At 36.7% G+C, this 15962-nt stretch overlaps 1 protein-coding gene across 1 annotated transcript in view; it reads right to left on the bottom strand.

Annotated features, from left to right (window-relative positions):
* Window positions 1-15962, bottom strand: part of C6H4orf33 (chromosome 6 C4orf33 homolog) — a 57550-nt gene that overhangs the window by 3276 nt on the left and 38312 nt on the right. Inside the window, exon 8 of the transcript XR_010841153.1 lies at window positions 7669-7726. The gene's annotated coding sequence lies outside the window, so the exon portion shown is untranslated. The remainder of the gene's footprint in view (window positions 1-7668; window positions 7727-15962) is intronic.

Below are 15962 nucleotides of genomic sequence, written 5' to 3'. Positions count from 1 at the left end.
ACTGATAAGTTTTGTTTTGTTTTAATCAGATTTCCACAAAGGAATATTATATCACCTGTAGTAACAGAGAGATGTTATTTGGCCAAAAACGCTATAACTCCTAAAAGGCAAAATGACATTTTTTCTAAACTGGAAGAAATAAACTTCTAAAGTCAATAAAGAGCAAATAACACACTTAACAGGCATGTTTTATTGAGCATATAAACTTTTATTGTTAGATTTCTTTTTTAAAAGTCCCTGTAGGAAAATCACCAATGATTGTTAAGTGATAATAGGAAACCATTATAGGGGTCCCAGAAGAAGAAGAGAAAAAGAAAGGGACTGAGAAAATATTTGAAGAGATTATAGTTGAAAACTTCCCTAAATTAGGAAAGGAAATAGTCAATCAAGTCCTAGAAATAAAGAGAGTCCCATACAGGATAAACGCAAAGAGAAGCATGCCAAGACACATATTAATAAAACTATAAAAAATTAAATGCAAAGAAACAATATTAAAAGCAGCAAGGGAAAAACAACAAAATAATACACAAGGGAATGCCCATAAGGTTAACAGCTGATCTTTCAGAAGAAACTCTGCAAGAGAGAGAGGAGTGGCAGGACATATTTAAAGTGATGAAAGGGAAAAATCTACAACCAAGATTACTCTACCCAGCAAGAATCTCATTCAGATTTGACAGAGAAATTAAAACCTTTACAGAAAAGCAAAAGCTAAGAGCATTCAGCACCACCAAACCAGCTTTACAACAAATGTCAAAGGAACTTCTCTAGGCAGGAAACACAAGAGAAGGAAAAGACCTACAATAACAAACCCTAAACAATTAAGAAAATGGTAATAGGAACATACATATTGAGGACTACCTTAAATGTAAATGGATTAAATGCTCCAACCAAACGACATAGGCTGGATGAATGGATACAAAAAGAAAACCCATATATATGCTGTCGACAAGAGACCCACTTCAGACCTGGGGACATATACAGACTGAAAGTGAGGGGATGGGAAAAGGTATTCCATGCAAATGGAAATCAAAAGAAAGCTGGAGCAGCAATTCTCATATCAGACAAACTAGACTTTAAAATAAAGACTATTACAAGAGACAAAGAAAGACACTACCTAATGATCAAGGGATCAATCCAAGAAGATATAACAATTGTAAATATTTATGCACCCAACATAGGAGTACCTCAATACATAAGGCAAATGCTAACAGCCATAAAAGGGGAAATAGACAGTAACACAATCAGAGTAGGGGAATTTAACACTCCACTTTCACCAATGGACAGATCATCCAAAATGAAAATAAATAAGGAAACATAAGCTTTAAATGATACATTAAACAAGATGGACTTAATTGATATTTATAGGACATTTTATCCAGAAACAACAGAATACACTTTCTTCTCAAGTGCTCATGGAACATTCTCCAATACAGATCATAACTTGGGTCACAAATCAAGTCCTTGTAAATTTAAGGTAATTGAAATCGTATCAAGTATCTTTTCTGACCACAATGCTATGAGACTGGATATCAATAACCGGAAAAAATCTGTAAAAAATACAAATACATGGAGGCTAAAAACTACACTACTTAATAACCAAGAGATCACTGAAGAAATCAGACAGGAAATCAAAAAATAGCTAGAAACAAATGACAATGAAAACATGATGACCCAAAACCCAAGGATGCAGCAAAAGCAGTTTTAAGAGTGAAGTTTATAGCAGTACAATCCTACCTCAAGAAACAAGAAACACCTCAAATAAACAACCTAACCTTACACCTAAAGCAATCAGAAAAGAAGAACACAAAACCCAAAGTTAGCAGAAGGAAAGAAATAAAGATCAGATCAGAAATAAATGAAAAATAAATGAAGGAAACAATAGCAAAGATGAATAAAACTAAAAGCTGGTTCTTTGAGAAGATAAACAAAATTGATAAACCATTAGCCAGACTCATCAAGAAAAAAGGGAGAAGACTCACATCAACAGAATGAGAAATGAAAAAGGAGAAGCAAAAACTGATACTGCAGAAATAAAAAAGATCATGACAGATGACTACAAGCAGCTATATGCCAATAAAATGGACAACCTGGAAGAAATGGACAAATTCTTAGAAAAGCACAACCTTCCAAGACTGAACCAGGAAGAAAGAGAAAATATAAACAGACCAGTCACAAGCACTGAAATTGAGACTGTGATTAAAAATCTTCCAACAAACAAAAGCCCAGGACCAGATGGCTTCACAGGCAAATTCTATCAAACATTTAGAGAAGAACTAACACCTATCCTTCTCAAACTCTTCCAAAATATAGCAGAGGGAGGAACACTCCAAACTCATTCTATGAGGCCACCATCTCCCTGAAACCAAAACCAGACAAAGATGTCACAAAGAAAGAAAACTATAGGCCAATATCCCTGATGAACATAGATGCAAAAATCCTCAACAAAATACTAGCAAACAGAATCCAGCAGCACATTGAAAGGATCATCACCATGATCAAGTGGGCTTTATCCCAGGAATGCAAGGATTCTTCAATATATGCAAATCAATCAATGTGATAAACCATATTAACAAATTGAAGGAGAAAAACCATATGATCATCTCAATAGATGCAGAGAAAGCTTTCAACAAAATTCAACACCACTTATGATTAAAACCCTGCAGAACGTAGGCCTAGAGGGAACTTTCCTCAACATAATAAAGCCATATATGACAAACCCAGAGCCAACATCATGCTCAATGGAGAAATACTGAAACCATTTCCTCTAAGATCAGGAACAAGACAAGACTGTCCACTCTCATCACCATTATTCAACATAGTTCTGGAAGTTGTAGCCACAGCAATCAGAGAAGAAAAAGAAATAAAAGGAATCCTAATTGGAAAAGAAGTAAAGCTGCCACTGTTTGCAGATGACATGACACCATACACAGAGAATCCTAAAGATGTTTCCAGAAAACTACTAGAGCTAATCAATGAATCTGGTAAAGTAGCAGTATACAAAATTAATGCAGAGAAATCTCTTGCATTCCTATATACTAATGATGAAAAATCTGAAAGAGAAATTAAGAAAACACTCCAATTTACCACTGCAACAAAAAGAATAAAATACCTAGGAATATACTTACCTAAGGAGACAAAAGACCTGTATGCAGAAAACTATATGACACTAATGAAAGAAATGAAAGATGATACAAACAGATGGAGAGATATACCATGTTCTTGGATTGGAAGAATCAACATTGTGAAAATGACTATACTACCAAAAGCAATCTACAGATTCAATGCAATCCCTATGAAACTATCACTGGCATTTTTCACAGAAGTAGAACAAAAAGTTTCACAATTTGTATGGAAATACAAAAGACCCTGAATAGCGAAAGCAATATTGAGAAAGAAAAACGGAGATGGAGGAATCAGGCTCCCTGACTTCAGACTATACTACAAAGCTACAGTAATCAAGACAGTATGGTACTGGCACAAAAGCAGTATTATAGATCAATATTATAGGATAGAAAGCCCAGAGATAAACCCACACACATATGGTTACCTAATTTACGACAAAGGAGGCAACAACATACTATGGAGAAAAGACAGCCTCTTCAATAAGTGGTGCTGGGAAAACTTGACAGCTGCATGTAAAAGAATGAAATTAGAACACTCCCTAACACCACACACAAAAATAAACTCAAAATGGATTAAAGACCTAAATGTAATAAGGACAGACACTATAAAACTCTTAGAGGAAAACATAGGTAGAACACTCTATGACAAATCACAGCAAGATCCTTTTTGACCCATCTCCTAGAGAACTGGAAATAAAAACAAAAATAAACAAATGGGACCTAATGAAACCTAAAAGCTTTTGCACAGCAAAGGAAACCATAAACAAGAAAAGACAACCCTCGGAATGGGAGAAAATATTTGCAAATGAAGCAACTGACAAAGGATTAATTTCCAAAATTTACAAGCAGCTCATGCAGCTCAACATCAAAAAAACAAACAACCCAATCCAAAAATGGGCAGAAGACCTAAATAGACATTTCTCCAAAGAAGTTATACAGACTGCCAACAAACACATGAAAGGATGCTCAACATCACTAATCATTAGAGAAATGCAAATGAAAACTACAATAAGGTATCACCTCACACCAGTCAGAATGGCCATCATCAAAAAACCTACAAACAATAAATGCTGAAGAGGGTGTGGAGAAAAGGGAACCCTCCTGAACTGTTGGTGGGAATGTAAATGGATACAGCCACTATGGAGAACAGTATGGAGGTTCCTCAAAAAACTAAAAATAGAACTACCATATGACCCAGCAATGCCACTACTGGGCATATACCTGAGAAAACCATATTTCAAAAAGAGTCATGTACCACAATGTTCATTGCAGCTCTATTTACAATAGCTGGGACATGGAAGCAATCTAAATGTCCATCAACAGATGAATGGATAAAGAAGATGTGGCACATACATACAATGGAATATTACTCAGCCATAAAAAGAAACAAAATTGAGTTATTTGTAGTGAGTTGGATGGACCTAGAGACTGTCATACAGAGTGAAGTAAGTAGAATGAGAAAAATAAATACCGTATGCTAACACATATATCTGGAACCTAAAAAAAAAAAAGGTTGTGAATAATCTAGGGGGAGGACAGGAATAAAGATGCAGATGTAGAGAACGGACTTGAGTACACAGAGAGGGGGAAGGGTAAGGTGGGACAAATTCAGAGAGTGGCATGGACTTATATATACCACCAAATGTAAAACAGATAGCTAGTGGGAAGCAGCTGCATAGCACAGGGAGATCAGCTTGGTGCTTTGTGACCACCTAGAGGAGTGGGATAGGGAGGGTGGAACGGAGAAGCAAGAGGGAGCAGATATGGGGGTATATGTATATGTATAGCTGATTCACTTTGTTATATAGCAGAAACTAACACACCATTGTAAAGCATTTATACTCCAATAAAGATGTTAAAAAATTAAAAAAAAGGAAACCAAGCTGCTTTAAAGGTAGGGCTAGGTTGTATCAAATTAGATAATTTTATTTCTAGGTTTTCTACCCATATCTATAAGGGTAAAAAGTTACGAGAGTTAACACAATTATGTCAAGTCAATGGAATCAATGTAAATATACAGTCCAGCTAACCAGGCTACAAACTCCTTACTGTATCATTTCTTCAATTACAGGGCTTAAAATTTTTGCCCAGCTCCTTTCAAGTAAGTACTTCTATTCTCTACCTTGCCTATGTAGACACAGTCCTAAAAGAAAGCCAGTAATTTATGTAGGCTTCTATAGCCATTTTTTATCCTTCTGATAAGTATCTTTGAAGTTATATTTTTTCAAACCTAATACACTACTACTGAGTCATGATTCTTTTTTTAAGATTTAATTGTAGATGGGAAAAAAAGTGATAAAATCAAACTGATCCTTATAGGGAAATCAGTTTATGTTTTATAAAGTATATGAAGTATCAACAAAATAGAATTGTTAGCTTTATTTAATAAGGTCTAAACATAGCTAATATTTCATATGTGTATTAAAATCATAGGTTACTATTTTGAATTTGGGAAAATATGCATATATTTAGCTATTACCACAAAGTTGCTTTACAGAAGAAAATGGTGAGGCTGTTTATAATCTGAATTTATTCATCTGAAATATAAATATATAAAAGCATATATGTATGTATGTATCAGGTAATCTAGTAATTCTATGTACTTTCACATATTTATCAAATTTAAATACGACTTAATGCATAGCATTTTTACTCCCATTAAGATATAAGACAATATTTAATTTTAAGTTTTAATTATACCTTACTTATAAGCAAGACATAGAACAAAACAGGAAATATAAGGCTTAAAGTTATATAAGGTATCCTAGCTACATTCTAGCAATTAATATAGTGATGAGCTAGACACAAATAATAGTATAGGAATAATATAGAATCAAAATTTGGAAAAGAAAAAGTTATAGGATCTTCATCGAGCTATACAAAATTATAACACCATAAAGCTTATCCCACTGTAGAACAAGGTGATCTCTGAAATTACAAGGCAGTGAATTCAGAACCATAAAAAGGAAATATTACTTAAATAACCTTTAGTTAACCTGTAGCTACAGTTCCATAGCAGGCCATAAAAACAAATTCTGTGGTTGGATTTAAAAACTGGATAATTTTATAGCTACTCCTAATATCAAGCTTCAAGCTCATTGCCTTCAGCAGCTGGAATAGAATTCTTTTTTTTTTTTTTGGTGGTATGCGGGCCTCACTGTTGTGGCCTCTCCCATCACGGAGCACAGGCTCCAGACGCGCAGGCTCAGCGGCCATGGCTCACGGGCCCAGCCTCTCCGCGGCACGTGGACCTTCCCGGACCGGGGCACGAACCCGTGTCCCCTGCATCGGCAGGCGGATTCTCAACCACTGCGCCACCAGGGGAGCCCTGGAATAGAATTCTTTGATCATTCACATCAGGAGACCACTAGGTATGAAGGTAGGTGGTACTACGTGTTATTCTAAAGATTAAATACTGTCTTTTTGGAGTCAAATGACACCATTTACCACCTTGGTCTCCTTTCTAACATGTGGAGAGTGATGAAGGAGAATAGAAGCTGCAGGAAGCTGCCCTCCTAAGTCAGAATTATCATTCTCTTATGGAGTCTTCCCACCAATTTACAAACCCACATGTACAGTAAACGTACTTTTGATAAAACACCAGCATCAGATGGATGCTAGTGTTCCCATTTCCAGGTTATTTCATCTTGAGTGATCTTCTGTTTCCAAGCTGAAGCTTCACTGTCCAGAATGCCCACTCTTCTCTACATGGTGCTTTAGCTTCTGAGGTTACTTCCTGTATCTATCATTTGCTCAAAAACTACATTTTACAGTGTCCTATCTATACAAACATTTAAATTGTTTGTTAAAATGCACTGTCCTAGGGCTTCCCTGGTGGCGCAGTGGCTGAGAGTCCGCCTGCCGATGCAGGGGACGCGGGTTCGTGCCCCGGTCCGGGAAGATCCCACATGCCGTGGAGCGGCTGGGCCCGTGAGCCATGACTGCTGAGCCCGCGCATCCGAAGCCTGTGCTCCGCAACGGGAGAGGCCACAACAGTGAGAGGCCCGTGTACCACACACACAAAAAAAACACTGCACTGTCCTTTCATCATTATACATGTTTTTAAACTATTTCCTGGTCTGTGCCTTTGCTCATTCTGCCTCTATCACAGGAAAGCCATTCTCTGCCCCTCCCACATCAACTGTCCCTCTTAATTCCAGTTTCTTCATGAAGTGATTCCCGCTCTCCTCAGATGAAAGTGACACTCCAAACCCACCCTCCCTGTATGTCCAAAATATTGCGCTCATATTTCTAGTCTTTATCCATTTCTACCTTATTTGAAATGATGCATAAATGAATACAACTTACCTCTTGCTCAGATCTCTTGTAGAATGTAAAAATTTTATAAGCAGTTCCTGCACTTAATTCATCACTTGTGTGTTTCTCAGCACCTAGTCTAGTGTCTTCAATGTGCCAATTGCTCCATAAGCATTTGTGGCACAAAAGAATAATTAAATGAATGAGGTTTGTTATTTATTGGACAATAATCCATGTGGAGAATTGCTTTGCAACATACCTGTTACCAGTATCTTTATATAATTCTTACCTCTCCTCTTCCAGCTGGCAGTTGTTTTCTTTCTTAGTTACTTTTGAAAATTTCAGTCCTTTAAAATAATAAAAAGAAAATTAATCTCTATAAAAAAAACAAAAGAATACAGTTCTTAGATCCAGTATTCACATGAAAAGAAATACTGCAGTAAAAATAAATAAAAGAATGCTGAGACTGTCATTATTTTACACACAGTCTTGTGGTTGTTTCTGGGTAGAGTTGAATAAGGCACCAAAAATATCATTTTGTTAACCTGCTTCTTCCATCTAGTGGCAAAAAGCAGTAAGAAACAATGTCCTAGAAAAACATTGTGATCAGATGGTTCTAAATGCCATTTCAGGAATTACTTGATGGTGAGAGTCCAACATCCAAGGTTTAGGTTATGAGTATATGATAATTATTGAAAAATAATAATTCTAGCAAATCGGCAGAGTTCAGCTCAGGTAACGGTAGAGTTACTTAAATTCGTAAGTGTATTTGCATGTTTTAACAAAGACTTCTGATATGTATATAAAGGTATATATCACCCTGCATTAAATTGTAATGGATTTTTTTTGGATACATAGTTTTATTTCTGTACCAAATTATTGGATAACTATTTAGAATTCCATTATTTCCTCAGCTATTGGCACAGGGCTACTGTGCTATTATAAGTTTCAAGAGGTAAAACTGAGAGCCACTGAAAGTGACCTAGCCCATTGGAATTACCATTTAAAATACTTTTGCAATAATAATAGTAGGCAGTGAAATACATTATGACCTAAGGCATGGGGTCAAATTGGAGGAGGAAAAGAGGTAAACTTTAAAGGAGATACAATCAGCTGTTCTTCATTGTTCAAGCTGCTTCAAAGGCATTAATGAAAAGTTATATGCAACTGCACAGCGTAATTGTGCATGCTCTGCACTCTCAAAGGCCACCAGCTAATACCTAACACATGAGGTTTGACTGCCCTTCTAAAACTTTGTTTGCCTCACTGCAAATGTAATTAATGTTTTAGAAGTCAAATGTGGGTTATGCAGAAATGGATAAAATTTTCTCCAAGACAAGTTTTTCCCCTTCACCTATTCAACTGAGCCAGTTAACAATGCATAATGGTAATATAAATTAAGGGTTATCAATATATTAAGTGGAAAACATATTAAGATTACATAAAAGAAATAAAAATATTAGTGAGTACCATAATTATTTGAAGTTCAGTGTTTTGTATTAAAAGACTTTTTGTTTGTTTCCTAATTTTCAAGAACTGAAAAACCCTGCCTTAACACCCTCAACCCCGAAAGCAAATTTGAGTGTAGGATTGGCTGTTGGTTTTTCTCCTCTCCCTAGCCGCCCTCCTTGCTCAAATGAAAGCAGACTAAAGTTTTATGTTCTGTCACATATGGGAGAGAAGGAGGGGAAATAGAGAAATGACACAGAGGAGAGGGTGAAGCAAAGAAGATGGGATCTTAGTGCAAAGCCATCTGGGAAGATAACAGGGCCGAAGGTGGTTCCCATTTCCCCAGTATTCTTGTGGCCAGTCTTCCTGGATTGGGCTAAGGAAAGGGTGCCAATTAACTGGGAGATCACTGGAGCCATTGCCACTGTTTAGATGCCCCCAAAGCCACAAGACTCGAAGCCTCACCCCCAATAATTAAATTAACACAAATGATTGTTGCCACATGGTGTCAGCAAGAGCCAGGATAGGGATGGAATCCGGTGGCCCAGCAGGACTGCTGGCACCTGTAGTGGAAACTAGTCTGGCACTTGTCATTTACTTCATAATCATGAGTCCTCACATTATAGGCAATTGAAATGTGTGGAACTCTCTTATGGTATTATAATATAGTTTTGCTAAAATTAGAGTGTTGGTATTTAAAATTTTCTTTCACAGTGAACAAGTTCAGTGGCGGAGAAGTGAACTTCAGGCAAACTGTATATACACAGTTATTGGCATTAATATTCTATTCATTATGTTTATCAGTTCTTTGACCTTGATCAAATTATATAACTTCTTTGAGCCTCAGTTTCCTCATCCATAAAATAGGGATGATGATGATACCCATCTGATAAGGTTTTTATGAGGAACTAAGTGAGAAAATGAATATAAATTCCTTGGAAAACTGTAGATGCTCAATAGATATGAAATATTATTAAGTTACAGGGTACTTTATACTAAGAATTTTTTTACATTACCCTGCATATATTAAGGTATCTAACATTTACTTATACGTGCTTGTAAAATAAAATTAACAGTGCTCCCTTTGGTGCAAATATTTCTTTATCATAGTTTACCTTTGTAAACAGGCATGGTGATTTTTTTTAATAGATCCTTATTGGATTATAATTGCTTCACAATATTGTGTTAGTTTCTGTTGTACAACAAAGTGAATCAGCCATATGCATATATATATGCATATATATGCATATATTCCCATAGCCTCTCCCTCTTGCATCTCCCTCCCACCCTCCCTATCCCACCCCTCTAGGTTGTTGCAAAGCACTGAGCTAATCTCCCTGTGCTATGCTGCTGCTTCCTACTAGCTATCTGTTTTACATTTGGTAGTGTATATATGTCCATGCCACTCTCTCACTTCATCCCAGATTACCCTTCCCCTCCCCATGTCCTCAATTCCATTCTCTATGTCTACGTCTTTATTACTACCTTGCCACTAAGTTCATCAGTACCATTTTTTTTTTTTTAGATTCCATATATGTGTGTTAGCATACAGTATTTGTTTTTCTCTCTCTGACTTACTTCACTCTGTATGACAGACTCTAGTTCCATCCACCTCACTACAAATAACTCAATTTTTTCTTTTTATGGCTGAGTAATATTCCATTGTATATATGTGCCACATCTTCTTTATCCATTCATCTGTCGATGGACATTTAGGTTGCTTCCATGACCTGGCTATTGTAAATAGAGCTGCAATTAATATTGCAGTCCATGTGTCTTTTTGAATTATGGTTTTCTCAGGGTATATGCCCAGTAGTGGGCTTGCTGGGTCACATGGTAGTTCTATTTTTAGTTTTTTAAGGAAGCTCCATACTGTTCCCCACAGTGGCTGTATCAATTTCCATTCCCACCAACAGTGCAAGAGGGTTTCCTTTTCTCCACACCCTCTCCAGCATTTGTTGTTTGTAGATTTTCTAACGATGCCCATTCTAACTGGTGTGAGGTGATATCTCATTGTAGTTTTGATTTGCATTTCTCTAATAATTAGTGATGTTGAGCATCTTTTCATGTGCCTCTGGGCCATCTGTATGTCTTCTTTGGTGAAATGTCTATAGGTCTTCTGCCCATTTTTTAATTGGATCGTTTGTTTTTTTGATATTGAGCTGCATGAGCTGTTTGTATATTTTGGAGATTAATCCTTTGTCTATTGTTTTATTTGCAAATATTTTCTCCCATTCTGAGTGTTGTCTTTTTGTCTTGTTTATGGTTTCCCATGCTGTGCAAAAGCTTTGAAGCTTCATTAGGTCCCATTTGTTTATTTTTGGTTTTATTTTCATTATTCTAGGAGGTGGGTCAAAAAAGATCTTGCTGTGGTTTATGTCAAAGAATGTTTTTCCTATGTTTTCCTCTAAAACTTTTATAGTGTCTGGCCTCACGTTTAGGTCTTTAATTCATTTTGAGTTTATTTTTGTGTGTGGTGTTAGGGAGTGTTCTGATTTCATTCTTTTACATGTAGCTGTCCACTTTTCCCAGCACCACTTATTGAAGAGGCTGTCTTTTCTCCACTGTATGTTCTTGCCTCCTTTCTCGTAAATTAGGTAACCATATGTGTGGGTTTATCTCTGGGCTTTCTATCCTGTACCATTGATCTATATTTCTGCTTTTGTGCCAGTACCATACTGATTGATTTGTGTATATTGAAGACTCCTTGCATCCCTGGGATAAATACCACTTGATCATGCTGTATGATCCTTTTAATATTTTGTTGGATTCTGTTTGCTAGTATTTTGTTCAGGATTTTTGCATCTATGTTCATCAGTGATATTGGACTATAATTTTCTTTTTTGTGATATCTTTTTCTGGTTTTGGTATCAGGGTGATGGTGGCTTCATAGAATGAATTTGGGAGTGTTCCTCCCTCTGCAAATTTTTGGAAGAGTTTGAGAAGGATGGGTGTTAGCTCTGCTCTAAATGTTTGATAGAATTCATCTGTGAAGCCATCTGGTCCTGGACTTTTGTTTGTTTGAAGATTTTTTTTTTTTTTTTTTTTTTTTTCAGTGCACAGGCCTCTCACTGTTGTGGCCTCTCCCATTGCAGAGCACAGGCTCCGGACGCACAGGCCCAGCGGCCATGGCTCACGGGCCTAGCCGCTCCGCGGCATGTGGGATCCTCCCAGACCGGGGCACGAATCCGCGTCCCCTGCATTGGCAGGCGGACTCCCAACCACTGCGCCACCAGGGAAGCCCTGTTCGAAGATTTTAAATCACAGTTTCAATTTCATTACTTATGATAGGTCTGTTTATATTTTCTAATTCTTCCTGGTTTAGTATTGGAAAATTTTACCTTTCCAAGAATTTGTCCATTTCTTTGTGGTTGTCCATTTTATTGGCATATAGTTGTTTGCAGTAGTCTCTTATAATTCTTTGAATTTTTGTGCTTTCTGTTGTGATTTCTCCTTTTTCATTTCTAATTTTACTGATTAGAATTCTCTCCCTTTTTTTCGTGATGAGTCTGGCTAAGGGTTTATCAATTTTGTTTATCTTCTCAAAGAACCAGCTTTTAGTTTTATTGATCTTTGCCATTGTTTTCTTTGTTTCTATTTCACTTATTTCTGCTCTGATCTTTATGATTTCTTTCCTTCTACTGACTTTGGGTTTTCTTTGTTCTTCTTTCTCTAGTTGCTTTAGGTGTAAGGTTAGATTATTTGGGATTTTTCTTGTTTCTTGAGGTGAGACTGAATTGCTATAAACTTCCCTCTTATAATTGCTTTTGCTGCATCAATTAGGTTTTGGATTGTCGTGTTTTCATTGTCATTTGTTTCTATGTTTTTGAAAATTTCTTCTTAAATATTTTCAGTGATCTCTTGGTTATTTAGTAGCGCCCTGTTTAGCCTCCATGCATTTGTTTTTTACAGTCTTTTTCCAATCTCATATCATTGTGGTCAGAAAAGATGCTTCACAGGATTTCAATTTTCTTATATTTTCCAAGGCTTGATTTGTGACCCAAGATGTGATCTTTCCTGGAGAATGTTCCATGAGCATTTGAGAAGAAAGTGTATTCTGCCACTTTTGGGTGGAATGTTCTAAAAATATCAGTTAAATCTATCTGGTCTATTGTGTCATTTAAAGCTTGTGTTTATTTATTTTCTGTTTGAATGATCTGTCCATTGGTGTAAGCAGGGTGTTAACATCCCCTACTATTATTGTGTTACTGTTGATTTCTCCTTTCACGGTTGTTAGGACTTGCCTTATGTACTGAGGAGTGCCTATGTTGGGTGCATAAACATTTATAATTGTTATAGCTTCTTCTTGGATTGATCCCTTGATCATTATGTAGTGTCCTTCCTTATCTCTTGTAACATTCTTTATTTTAAAGTCTATTTTACCTGATATGAGTATTGTTACTCTAGCTTCTTTTGATTTCCATTTGCATGGAATATCTTTTTCCATCCCTTCACTTTCAGTCTGTACAAGTCCTTAGGTCTGAAGTGGGTCTCTTGTAGACAGCATGCATACACGTCTTGTTTTTGTATCCATTCAGCCAGTCTTTGTTGTGTGGTTGGGGCAGTTAATCCATTTACACGTAAGGTTATTATCGATATGTATGTTCCTATTACTATTTTCTTAATTGTTTTGGGTCTTTTAATTGTTTTGTGGGTCTTTTTCTTCTCTTGTGTTTCCTGCCTAGAGAATTTTAACATTTGTTGTAAAGTTGGTTTGGTGGTGCTGAATTCTCTTAGCTTTTGCTTGTTTGTAAAGCTTTTGATTTCTTTGTCGAATCTGAATGAGATCCTTGCTGGGTAGAGTAATCTTGGGTGTAGGTTTTTCTCTTTCATCACTTTCATCCTGCCACTCCCTTCTGGCCTGCAGAGTTTCTGCTGAAAAATCAGCTGATAACCTTATGGGGATTCCTTTTTATGTTATGTTTTGTTTTCCCTTGCTGCTTTTAATATTTTTTCTTTGAATTTAATTTTTGTTAGTTTGATTATTATGTGTCTTGGTGTGTTTCTCCTAGGGTTTATCCTGTATGGGACTCTCTGTGCTTCCTGGACTTGGGTGAATATTTCCTTTCCCATATTAGGGAATTTTCCCACTATAATCTCTTCAAATATTTCCTCAGACTCTTTCTTTTTCTCTTCTTTTTCTGGGACCCCTATAATTTGAATGTTGGTGCATTTAGTGTCATCGAGAGGTCTCTGAGGTTATCTTCAATTCTTTTCATTCTTTTTCCTTTATTCAGCTCCTTGGCTGTTATTTCCACCATTTTGTCTTCCAACCCACTTACTCGTTCTTCTGCCTCTTATTCTGTTATTGATTTCTTCTCATGTATTGTTCATTTCAGTTATTTTGTTGTTCATCTCTGTTTATCTGTTCTTTAGTTCTTCTAGATCTGTGTTAAACATTTTTATTATTTTTCAATCTGTGCCTCCATTCTGTTTCTGAGATTCTGGATCATCTTTACTATCATTACTCTGAATTCTTTTTCAGGTAGATAGCCTATTTCCTCTTCATTTATTTGGTCTATAGGTTTTTACCTTGCTCCTTCATCTGTGACATATTTTTTTGTCGTCTAATTTTTTTTTTTCTTTTTGATGAGTGGGATTCTGTTCCTGTCTCACTGGTTGTTTGGCTTGAGGCTTCCAACACTGGAGTTTGTAGGCTGTTGGGTAGAGCTGGGTCTTGGTGCCAAAATGAAGACCTTGGGGAGACCTCATGCAGATGAATATTCCCAGGGTCTGAGGTCCTCTGTTAGTCCAATGGTTTGGACTCGGAGCTCCACTGCAGGAGCTTGGGCCCAACCCCCGGCTGAAGATCCCACAAGCCATGAGGGGTTCCAAAAAAAAGAGAACAATAACAAAGTAAAAAAATATTACTAGACTAGGAAACTAACAGATATGTTAGAAAGAATATAAAAATGTAGGTGAAACAACAACTAGAAGGTAAAACAGTACCACTATAGTAAAATAGAGAAAAAAAAGAACAATAACAAAGTAAAAAATAAAATTAGACTAGGAAACTAACAGATATGTTAGAAAAAATATAAAAATAAAAATATAGATGAAACAACAACTGGAAGGTAAAACAGAACCACAATAGTAAAAAAAAGGAGGAGAAAAACAAAAGGTGGAAAAGGCCCTGGTTGTGGAGGGCGTGGCCTAAGCAAGGGCGGGGTTTGGGCAGTGTGGGGAGGTGGGGGGGAGCCTATGCTTAGGACCCATCTCGACCCCACCCTCAGCATGGTGATTTCTATAAACAATTTTCAAGGCTCCCTCCAAGTCTTTGGGTAGCCAATAAACAATTATAACTAAAATTATGTCAACATTTGTGTCTTGCTTTTTGGAGTTTCTTAGAAAATCTTAGCTGAAAAGTTCAAGATTAATGCAAGGAAATTTAAAAATAAAAAATTTAAAGCAAGAAGAGGCAGATGAATAATAAAAAGAAAACATCTGTTAAAAGTAGGAAGATAAAATTATCACTTAAAAACTTTTAATCGTGCTTCCCTGGTGGTGCAGTGGTTGAGAGTCTGCCTGCTGATGCAGGGGACACGGGTTCGTGCCCTGGTCTGGGAGGATCCCACATGCCGTGGAGCGGCTGGCTAGGCCCGTGAGCCATGGCCACTGAGCCTGCATGTCCGGAGCCTGTGCTCCACAACGGGAGAGGCCACAACAGTGAGAGGCCCGCGTACCACAAAAAAACAAAACAAAACAAAATTTTTAATCCTTGAAGAACAGAAACTCTCATGAATTTCTAGAAGTCTTGCAGCATATGTTTACATGAAGCCATGAGCCCAAAGAATGAAAAAGAAAAGTCATTCCAAGGCACCCACATAATTTTTCTGTCCCATGGTAATCTGACTTGGAATGAGGCTATAATACCGTAAAATTTTTTGTAAAAAACATATTTAGAGAACACAGACATGTTTTCCTATCTGGATAGAATACATTCAAACTAAATGCCTATTCAAGATTTGAAACTTTACTCTTTCTAATTAAGCAGGAAGAAAGACAGAATTAATTTGCACTCAAATGCATCTGAGTTATGATGCCCACTCACTCTTGTTTACTCTTCTGAAGTCAACCTGTAATTATTAGTTGATCACCTTGAACAGGCAAAATATTTCTGAAGGACTCCCAAGA

The sequence above is a fragment of the Kogia breviceps genome, chromosome 6 (genome assembly GCF_026419965.1).
Source record: "Kogia breviceps isolate mKogBre1 chromosome 6, mKogBre1 haplotype 1, whole genome shotgun sequence".
NCBI lineage: Eukaryota > Metazoa > Chordata > Mammalia > Artiodactyla > Physeteridae > Kogia > Kogia breviceps.
The sequence above is the reverse complement of the archived record's forward strand: the minus strand, read 5'-3'. Positions and strand labels throughout refer to the sequence as shown.